This window comes from Phocoena phocoena, chromosome 8 (genome assembly GCF_963924675.1).
Source record: "Phocoena phocoena chromosome 8, mPhoPho1.1, whole genome shotgun sequence".
Classification (NCBI taxonomy): domain Eukaryota; kingdom Metazoa; phylum Chordata; class Mammalia; order Artiodactyla; family Phocoenidae; genus Phocoena; species Phocoena phocoena.
Window position 1 is genome coordinate 23006068 of NC_089226.1, and position 11825 is coordinate 23017892.

An 11825-nucleotide genomic window follows, 5' to 3' on the forward strand; every position below is an offset into this window, starting at 1 on the left:
AAGGAAGTAAGGAGGGATTGTTGGTAAATGAGATGTTGCCCTTGGGAGAGGTATGGTAGAACAATCAAAGAAACCTAAGAGTATAAGATAGGAGACAAGGATCCAGAAAGGGAAAAGAGAAAGATGCTAAGCATCAGCTCCTTGGACTATACCAAGTCCTCACATATGGACTGTCTTTTCTCCTTAGGAAATCTTCTCTTTCTCAACCCACCATTGACTGTTCTTATTCAGTGCTCTGTTCTTGATCCTATTCTCATCTCTCTCTAACTGCTTTCCCAAGGTGATCTTATCCATATCTGTGGCTTCCATTATTACTTGCGTGTTGATGACTCTTAAAACTGAATCCCCAGTTCAGATGCTCATTCCTGAGCAGCTCCTCCTAGATGTCCCAGAGCCACTTCAAATCCAACAGGTACAAATGCAAATTCTATTTCTCTCCCTTGCTCCTGCCCTCTACTTGTACCTCCCAAGCAAACCTGTTTCTTCTGTCTTATTTTCCACCTCTATGAAGAGCACCAACATATAACCAGGAGGCCACACCTAAGTGGATGTCACCCTCATCGAGTCCTAGAGACATTACCTTTTCATGTCTTCCCCCATGTCACCAATCTTATTGCCACTACCTAAGGTGAGCCCTGCCCATTTCTTACCTGGAATCCTAGTAATTTCACCTCTGTTTCCACCTCTCCAATCCATGATAATGCTTTCTTATGACCTCATGCTTTGCATAGGCTCTCCCCCACTGAAATAAGCATCATTTTACCAACTATCATTTATTGAGATTTTACTATTTTCCATAAATTGTCTTCAATCCTCATAATAATCCTGCAAAGTACCTGTTGTTATTCAGGCAGTAAACAATACATCTTATATTTGCATCCAGGGATTGCTAATTCCAAAGCTTAGCTCTTTCACTGTTATTCTTCCAGCATTTTCTCCACACCCTCAACGATTCACTCTGCCTCTTATTTTTCATCAATTCCTTCTCATTTTCAGTATTTTAGTTGGGAGTCAGCTTCTCCAAGCTACCCTTTTTGAATACACATTCAACATGTCACAATCTATTTTATGTGTCTTTTTTATTTTTATTTTTTTATTATTAATTTTTTTTGCAGTACGCGGGCCTCTCACTGTTGTGGCCTCTCCCGTTGCGGAGCACAGGCTCCGGACGCACAAACTCAGGGGCCATGGTTCACAGGCTCAGCCGATCCGCGGCACGTGGGATCCTCCCAGACCGGGGCACCAACCCGTGTCCCCTGCATCGGCAGGCAGACTCTCAACCACTGTGCTACCAGGGAACCCTATGTGCCTCTTTTAGACTTTCATTCCATTCCCTGTTACCCTCCAAGACTGTGAATACCATGAAGTTAGAGACTCCATATATGTCATTTTTTTTAATCCTCTCTATCCATATCTGCCTTCTTCTGAAAGGGATTTAAGACTATCAGGGTAAATATTGAGTCATTTATCTTTTAAAAAAAAATATTTTTTAATTTAATTTAATTTTTTTAACATATTTATTGGAGTATAATTGCTTTCCAATGGTATGTTAGTTTCTGCTTTATAACAAAGTGAATCAGTTATACATATACATATGTCCCCATATCTCCTCCCTCTTGCATCTCCCTCCCTCCCATCCTCCCTATCCCACCTCTCTAGGTGGTCACACAGACCCAAGCTGATCTCCCCGTGCTATGCGGCTGCTTCCCACTAGTTATCTATTTTATGTTTGGTAGTGTATATATGTCCATGCCACTCTCTCACTTTGTCACAGCTTACTCTTCCCCCTCCCCATATCCTCAAGTCCATTCTCTAGTAGGTATGCATCTTTATTCCTGTCTTGCCCTTAGGTTCTTCACAACCTTTTTTTTTTTAAGATTCCATATTTCCACTACTAGAACAGCTTCTGATACATAAAATGTGTCAGGTAAAGTTTTATGAATGAATGAACAATATCAATAAAACTCTGTGAAGTAACAGTCAGGATTAATAAAAGCTTCATTTCAGTGAAGAAAAAAATGAACCTTGGGCAGGTTGGATGGGTCTGTTCAAGGACTCCCACTACTTAGTGACAAAATCAGGACCTGAATATTGTCTCCTAGTCCAGTAGGAGTAGGGGACAAACTAACGCCACAACTTTTATGTTTTTTGTTGCTTTTACACCTTTGCTTCATTTCTCTTCAGTGGTCCTCTTCTCTTTTTTTCCACCTCCTTTTCTATCAAGTCACTCTCTGAAAAGAGGCCTAAGGTTACTCTTATACCTCTTCCACACCTTGGTGCACATAAACATGAATCAATTTATGTTTTCCTCCATCTCTACTCTCATTTGGCAGTTTGCTCACCTCTTCATCTCCATCTAGAAATGGGGTTCTTTTCCAATAAGGCAATAATGTAAGTCTAGTTTTTCAATTCTTCCAACTAAACATCATCTTTGCCCATTTAAGTACCTTACATCTTACCTCTCCATGACAGACCACATAGATTTCCATTCAATCAACAGCAGAGACCATCAGCTCTTTAAGAAGAGCCATTGATCTCAATTACAAATTGACTGACATTCAACTCTTGTCAAAAGCTTGATGGAAGCAGCTGATATTTGACAATGTCCAAGAGGTTGATGAAATATTAGCTCTTTCTAATTTTCCAAAATTCATCCCTTTATCCAATCAAGCAAGGGGAAATCAAGCAAGAAGAACCTCTCAGGTTCTTCTTCTATTCATAAGGATAATCATAATACCTACCTTATATGGTTATCGTGAAGGTTCAATGAGTTAACCCACATAAATGCTTGCAATGCCTCAAATAGATTTACATTTGTGAGACTGCAGTTCTCTTTGCTATAGGCTTTCATAAAGAATTGAAAGCTGTATTTGAAAAAATCTGAATTTTGTAAAATGGAAACTGCCAATGAGAACATTGTTATTCGAGTTTCCTTTTGTGAAGAATGGTAGGGAAAAATATTTCACATCTCAAAACAGAAAAGAGTTTGTCTTTCCTATGAAATCTGATGTTTCCTTCTAGAAAGTAAGATATACTTGAACAGAGCTCATCGTTTTTCCATCTCTGCTTTAGAAACTAAGAGGTATAGAGCTGGGTTTTATGTTTAGACAGAACATTCTTACTATCATCTTTCCTCTTTCTGTTATTTGCCTTTTATCTTTTCATTTTTAATGATATTAATCTAATTATAATCTGTCTCAAATAGCTTTTTGAAATCCTACAGAATCAATTTCTAAATAAACAAATAAATGAATGTATTAGGCACAGAAAAAACATCTTATCAGTCTTTAACCACACATCAATGTTTACATTAATGGTGATGGACCCTGCATTTAGAGAAAGGTGAACTGTGGTAGGGAGAATTCTAAGGTGGTCCCTAAAATCCAACCCCCACTCCATAGATATACTTGCTCTGTATAATTTCCTCCCCTTGAGTAAGTGGAATGTGTGAAAATACTGGGATTTCTCTCTCCATGATCAGGTTTGTAATCAGTTGACTCTTACTTAATCAAAAGGGGAGTTAACCTGGGCAGGCCTGACTTGAATAGGTGAAACTTTTAAAATAAAGGGAAGTGTCAGTGTCCTGCTAACCTCAGGGAAGAAAGCAAACAGCATATTGCAAACTTCTTATCACAGGGGCCATGTGGCTGGGACCTGAGAGTGATCTTTTTTTTTTTTTTCTTTTCCTTCTTTTTTTCTGCACCATGTGGCATGGGGAATTTCCCTGACCAGGGATCAAACCCACACCGCCTGCAGTGGAAGCATGGAGTCTTAACCACTGGACCACCAGGGAAGTCCAAGAGCGATCTCTAGTTGCTGAAAGCGACCCCTGGCTGACAGCCGTCAAAAAACGGGGGACTTTAGTCCTAAAACTACAAGGAAATGGATTCTGCCAAAAAGCTGACTGCCTTTGGAAAAAGACTTTGAGCTCCAGGTGGGTATTTAGCCAGTCTGACACCCTGATTTCAGCCATGTGAGACCCCGAACAAAGAATCTAGTTATGCTGTGCCTGGAATTCTGACATACAGATATTGTAAGATAATAAATCGGTATTGTTTTAAGTCACTAAGTCTGTAGTAATTTGTTATGCAGCCAAAGAAAACTAATTCATGTTTCTAATAAATTAAAATTAAAGTTCTGAACAATTTTGAAAGTATAAACACATGGTATTACCAATTCATTGTTGAGGCAGCCTCAATTCTATTTCCCATGGGATGCTAATAGGTAATATCTGGGGCAGGGGGAGGGAGCTGTATCACATTTTCTAACTTGTAAGTTATATACTTGTACACACACACACACACACAAACACACACACACACACTCTGCTGTAGTTATGCAGCACCACTTCCACTGTAATATCTGTTAGAAGTGAGTCATTATTTTGGCCTATAGATTCGAGGGGAAGAAAATTAGATTTCATCTTTTGGATGGGAGGGGTATCAAATAATTTTCAGACATTTTTAAAACACTTTACATCTCCTACCACCACTTATTTAGAATGGGACCATGTTCTTTGTAAATTCTATGTAATGTTGTCACGTGCAGCTTTGTGTAACTACCTTTACGACTGAGATAGAGAACTATATGATCACCACAGGGCTCTATGGTTGTTTATAGCCACGCTACCCTCTCCCTCCTAATCCCTGACCTCTGGCAACCACTAATCTCTCTTTTACCTCTATAATTACGTTATTTCAAGGATATTAAATAAATTGAATCATGTAGCAATTAACCTTTAGAGCATTGCTTTTTTCATTTAGCATTATTTCCTAGAAGTCCATCCAAGTTATATGTATCAATAGTTCATTCTTTTTTGTTGCTGAATGATATTCCAAGATATGGATTTACCACTATTATTTTAACCACTTATCCATTAAAGGCCATTTGGGTTGCTTCCAATTTTTGGTTATTATGAATAGAGCTGTTAAAAACAGCTTTAAAAACTGTTAAAAACATTTACAGGTTTTTTTTATGAACGTAAGTTTTCATTTCACTGGGGTAAATGCCTAAGAGGCACTTGTTCACCAACTATTTTCCAGAGTGGCTGTACCATTTTGTACTCCCCGCAGCAATGTATGAGGGATCTACTTTTTGTGCATGTTTGCCAGCACTTGGTGTTATAACTATTTTTTATCTTATCCATTATGACACTTTTGTAATGATATCTCATGGTTTTAATTTGCATTTCCTAATGGCTAATGATGTTGAATATCTTAGTGTGATTATTTGCCTTTGGCATATTCTCTTCATTAAGATGTCTGTTCCTGTCTTTGTTCATTTTCTAATTGTTTTGGGATTTTTTTTTTTTTGCTGTTAAGTTTTGACAGCTCTTGATATATTCTAGACACAAGTTCTTTGTCAGATATGTGATTTGCAAATATTTTCTCCCAGTCTATAGCTCATCTTTTCTTTCTCATAACTGGATATATTGCAGAGAAAAAAATTTTGATTTTGGTGAGGTACAATTTGTTGATTTTTCCTTTAAGAATTGTGTATTTGATGTCAAGTCTAAGAACTCTTAACCAAGTCCTATATCTTGAAGATTTTCTATGTTTTTATCTAAAAATTTTGTAGTTTATTGTTTTATAACTATAGTCAATACTTGTTTCATGACTTAACACAAAAAATTATTTTGATAAATGTTTCATAACCACTTGAGAGGACTGTTATGTTACTCAGCTGAGCTCTTCAGATCTTTTATATCCTTATTGATTTTTTTGTCTGCTTTTTCTATCAATAACTGAGAGAAGTGTGGTAAAATCTACGAAAATGATTGTGCATTTTTCTAGTTCCTATTTTACTCTGTCAACTTTGCTTTGTAAATTTTGAAACTATGTTATCAGAAAAGTACAAATTTACTGATACTATATATTGCTAATGACTTGATCTGTTAATCATTATGAAATATACTACTTTATTTCTCATAATACTTCTTACTTAAAGTCTATTTTTGTTGATATTAATAACTTACATCAGCTTTCCTTTGATGAGTATTTGCATGGTGTATCTTTTTACTTTTACTTTCAACTTTTTTGTGTCCTTAGGTTTAAAGTGTATAGCCTGTAAAGTAGCATATGTTTGTATTTTTTTTTATGTCAGTCCAACAGTTGTCTTTTAATTAGAGTGTGTAGTTGTCTACATTTAATACAATTCCTTGTATAATCGGGTTTAAGTCTACCACCTTGATTTTTGTTTGCCTCATTTATTTTCCTTCTTATAGTTCTTTCTTTGGCATTTTATGGACTAACCAAATATTTGTATTATTGTATACTTTTCTTTTATTAACTCCTTAGTAACTACTTCTTTTAATAGTTATTCTGTTTTACTTTTTACTATCTACCTTAAATTAATACTTTAATCATTTCCTGAGCAATCCAACAATTTAACTCCATTTGCCCTGTTTTTTTATTACAATGTTATAAATATGATATTTTGTTGTAAACAATCAATATTACTTTATAATTACCACATAATTAACCTTTCTAGTGCTTTTAATTCTTTCCTGCAGCTCTGAGCTTCCATATGTTTCATTTTTCTTCAACCTGGAGAATTTCCCTTGGTATTTCTTGTAATATGCATATTCAAAGATTTCTTTCAGCTCTTGTTCATCTGAAAATATCTTGATTTTTTTCATTTTTAAAGATTTTTCTTTACTGGATATAGAATTGTCTTTTGCATTCCATGGTTTCTGTTTCACAGTCAAAATAAATCTTATTGTTGCTGCTTTGAGGACTAATGTCTTTTTTTCTCTTAAAACTTTGTCTCTTTGCTTTGAATTTAGCAGCATGACTACTATATGTTTAGGTATGGTTCTTTTTGCATTTACAGTCGAATCTTGAACAACATGAGGGTTAATCTGCAAATAACTTATAGTCAGCCCTCTGTGTCCATGGTTCCTCCACATCCACAGATTCAACCAACCATGAATTGTGTAGTACTATAGTGTTTGCTATCGAAAAATATCTGCGTATAAGTGGATCCATGCAGTTCAAACCCTCATTGTTCAAGGATCAACTGTGTTTAGCTTGAAATTCCCTGAGATTCTTAAATTTGTGGGTTGAAGTTTTTCATTAATTATTGGGAAAAAAAAATCATTATCCATGCAAATATTGCTCCCCCACCAACTCTTAATTTTCTTTCCTCTCTTTCTGGGACTTCATTTGCTTATATGTTGGATTTTTTTCCCATGTCATTTCACGTATCTCTTATATTCTTTATTCCCATGCTTTTCCTTCTCTGACCTTCAGTTTGGATTGACCTGCCTTTAAGTTCACTTATTATATATTCTGCTTATAAATCTATCAAATGAGTCTTGATTTCAGATATTATATTTTGCAATTCTAAAACATCCACTTGTCCCATTTTATAGATTTTCATTCTTTGTTGAAACTCTTCACCTATTCATCAAATTTGTCCATATTTTCTTCTAATTTCTTTAATAAATTGGATATAATTAAGCTGAAATCCTTATCTACTTTGTTATCAGAGATAGCCATGAGTCTGCTTCTAATTTTTTTCCTCATGAATATTTAATTACATTTTCCTGTTTTGCCCTATGTCTACTAAACTTTATGTTGTATTTCATATATAAAGAAACTGTAGAGGTACCAGATGGCATTTTTCCACTGGGAAAGTTGCTCCTTTCCCCCATTATGGAGTAGAGGCTAGAGGTTGATTTCTTCAGTCTAATCAGTGATTGAGTTGTGTTAAGCCTGGTTTGCAGGTTGAAAAAGACTGCCTCTATCTCTGGTTCTTCCCTGTTCTACCAAATGTGTCCCTCTTTTTTGGGAGGGTGGGGGATTGAGAACCTGGCAATTCTCTAGATGTGAAAGCAGTGGGAGAGACGACTCTGTCCTTCAGAAGGTTTGATCTATGCCTTTTGACTCCCTGCCCAATGCCACTTCCAACTTCAGCAAAATTCTTGAGGAGAAGACAGCAATATGTTTGAAGAAGGAATCGTTCCTTAAGTGAAACTTTGTTTCCTAAAGACTGTGAGACTGCAGGAGATTTGAATCTGCCTTACAGATCCTGAAAACATTCCAAATAGACTCAAAACTTAGTTAACATACTCTGGAGAAACAAGTTGGGTACTTAAAGTTCCTGAAGCTTCCAAATCCATGACTACTAAAAGGGTTTACTGATTTATTTTCCTTCTAGTAGATTCCCTCTTCATGGACTAAAGCTGATCCTCAGCTCATACGCAGAATCAGCAAATCTAGTAATGGAAGGAAATGGCTGATGAAGGACTGTTCACATTAGAAGGACTCTTCTCTCTTAGAAATTTTAGTTTATTGAATATTTTTTGTTGCTATTGCTCTTGAATGTCTTTAAAAATACCTTTTCTTTTTCAAATAGTCTCGATCATCTTTTATTTCTTGCATAGAAATGGTGATATGACATAATCCACATTTTATTCACATGTGAAAATCCTATATACTTCTTTTTAAAACATTTTTCTTCAACTAATACTGAACATGCTGTTCAAATCAGGTACTTTAAAGAATATAGTATAGTATCCCTATCATATTTGCAAGATTTATCTTATCAATATTTTCCTAATGACATTTATGTTGTTTAATATTTATACTACTAAAAATAATACTTCACTATATAGCCTAACATGTAAGTTTGTACCCATTTTTGGTTACTTCCTAGTGATAAAGCTTCTAAGACATAAATTGTGGGGTTTCAGGTGGGAAAAAATAAAGTTTTTGATGTATATGTATTAATTCATCAAACATATAATAAGTGACTACTATGTGCCAGATATTCTTCTGGACAGTTGATATACACATGATCAAAACAGAAAATAATTCCTGCCTTGATGGAGTTTACGTTCTGGTGACAGAGAAAGTAAATACATAAACATAACCTGCAATAAATTAGACAGTATATTAGAAGATGTTAAGTGCTATGGAGAAAAGAACTAGAACATGGTAAATGTAAACAGAAGTGCTTGTGGGACGGAGGAAAGTTGCAGTTTCAATGCATAAGAAATCTGCTGCCATCCTTCTCTCTGTTCCTTTTTATATAACATGTATTTTTTGGGGGAGGGGGGCTTTTTGTTTGTTCACTTGCTTCATGTGTGAGTTTCTCTTTAATCACTGGTTGTCGGTAATTTGATGATGATGTATCTTAATAAAGTTTTCTTCATATTTATTGTGCTTGGGTTTTGTTTAGATTTTTAATCTAAGTATTTATGATTTTTATCAAAGAGCTTTTTTAGCCATTACTTTCTCAAATATTTATTTCTTCCCTCTCCTTTCTCTCCTTCAGAGATTCCAGTTGCACTCTATTAGGCCACTTGAAGTTGTCTCACAGCTCACTGAGTGTTTGTTACTTTTTTTCCCAGTGTCTTTCCTGTCTGTGCTTCAGTTTGCCTAGTTTATATTGCTATGTCCTTAAGTTTCCCAATCTCTTCCTCTGTGGGGCAAAATCTAGTGTTAATCTACTTGAGTGTATTTTTCAGTGCAGACATTATATTTTTGAATTCTAGAGGTTCAATTTGGGTATTTTTTATGTCTTCCATATCTCAAATTAACATGCTCAATCTTTCTTCCAGCTTCTTGAACATATGTAGCACAGTTCTAATAAGTGTTTTGATGTCCTTGCATACTAATTATGTCATCTTTGTCATTTCTGGTTGGTATCAATTTACTGATCTTCTCACTTTGATTTACATTTTTCTGCTTCTTTTCATGGCTAAGTAATTTTTTTATTTGATGCTAGACATTATGAATTTTAGATATTGGATACTCTTTGTTCTTATAAATGTCCTTGTTGTAGCTCCATGATGCAGTAAATTTTCCCTGAAACAGTTCAATCCTTTCTGGTAATGATTTTAAATGTGGAGCAGAGCTCATTTAAGCTAAGGTTAATTTTCTTCTCCCACTGATGGAAAATCTTTTTCGCTTACTCTATATGTGATGGTTAATTATATGTGTCAACTTGATTAGGGATATCCAGATAGCTGGTAAAACATGATTTCTGGGTGTGTCTGTGAGGATGTTTCTGAAAGAGATTAGCATTTGGATTGGTAGACTGAATAAAGATCACTCTCACAAATGTGGTGGGTACCACCACCTATTCCATTGAGGACACCACCTATTCCATTGAGTGTAGAAGAAGGGCAAATTTGCTCTTTTTGCTTGAGCTAGTACATCCATCTTCTCCCATGCTAGGACATCAGTGCTCCTGGTTCTTGGGCCTTCAGACTTGGACCATGACTTACACTATTTGCCCTCTGATTCTCCAGTTTTTGGACTTAGATTGAATTACATGACTGGCTTTCTTGATTACTCAGCTTGCAGATTGCAGATCTTGGGACTTCTCAGCTTCCATAATTGTGTAAGCCAATTCCTATAATAAATTATTTTGGGTGTTTTATTCTCAAGTCTTGGGTAGTCTCTTTTCACACATGTGCTGATAAGTACTCAGCTGAAGATTCAAAGAAGATTCTCTATAGATCTCTGGAGTTCTCTCTCTGTGAAGTTCTCTTCTCTTCAATATGATGTTTTGTGAAGTCTAGCCTCCTTTGTTTCCCAACTTCCCAACTCTGTCTTTTCAACTCAGAGAGCTTGCTGGAATCTTAGTTTTCCCTTCCCTGTGCTACGGCATGTGAATTCTCTCCAGGCAGTAAGTTGGTGTAATCATAGGGCTCACTTATTTGATTCCCTAACTCTCAGAGATCATTATACTTTGTTTCTTTATGTCCAATATCTTGAAAACTGTCTTTTCATATTTTTTCCCCAGTTTTAAAATTATTTCTTTTGGTAGGATAAACCTAGTCCCTGTTTCTCTATCTTGGTTGATGGTGGGAGTCTTGTCAAACAATTTTATTTAAGAAAATATTTACAAACATTGTCTTTTTAAATTCAATTCCACTACAGACAAGTGATTCTTCCTTTCTACATTCTAATAATTATAACTAGCATAAAAATATACTTAGCAATTAATGTTACACAGGGCTCCTCCCAAGTCACTTAAAATCTAATTTCATTTAGTCTAATTGGTTCCCAAAAAAGAGTAAGCATTCTTCAATGAACAGTTTTCTCCAGGAAATCTGCTTCTTAAGGATTCATAGGATCATAGCATTTTATTACTAGAAGGTTCATTTGAATTTGCTTTTGGCCAGTCTTATTTTATGATGATGATACTGAGGCCAATACTGCACAGATGCTTTGACAAAAAACATCAGTAACAGGCATCTGGCCAAAGTAAATGATAGATATATTGTACTAGCAGGCCCAGCTTATGATTGGGTTATATTTAATTTTTAATTTAAGTGGTTGTGAGGCAGGATATATTTTCCATAGAAATAATGCAGTGAATTTGAGTCTATATTGTTAACATTGTATTATGAACACAGACAGGTACACTTTAGGTTAAATAGGTTTTTGTAAACTGATAGTTGAATCAGTCACTGATGCTACTAGAGAAAAATGTATTTGGGTTCTAAATCAGAATACAAAGCCATCATCTGCCATTCCTGGTTTCTGTAGGTTCTGTCAGTGGTTTTAGTTGATAGAAGTGCCATTCAAGCATTTTGTTTTTAACAGCAAATTGTTAACTCTCTCTATTTCTTAATCAACATTAAAAAACTCTACCTTAAGTGAAAAAAAAGACATTTTCTTGAGAAGACACAAGGTGTTTGGATTTAGACTGAGTAGGTCTTTCTCAGAGAAATTTATCTACATTTCTATTTGGTATTCAATGTTTATACGTTGGAGACGTCCTTTATCTGTCAGATGAATTTATCCCTAGACTCTCTGGCTTGCATTTTCTTTGTGCTTAGTTCTATATCAAGTGTTATAGGGAATGAA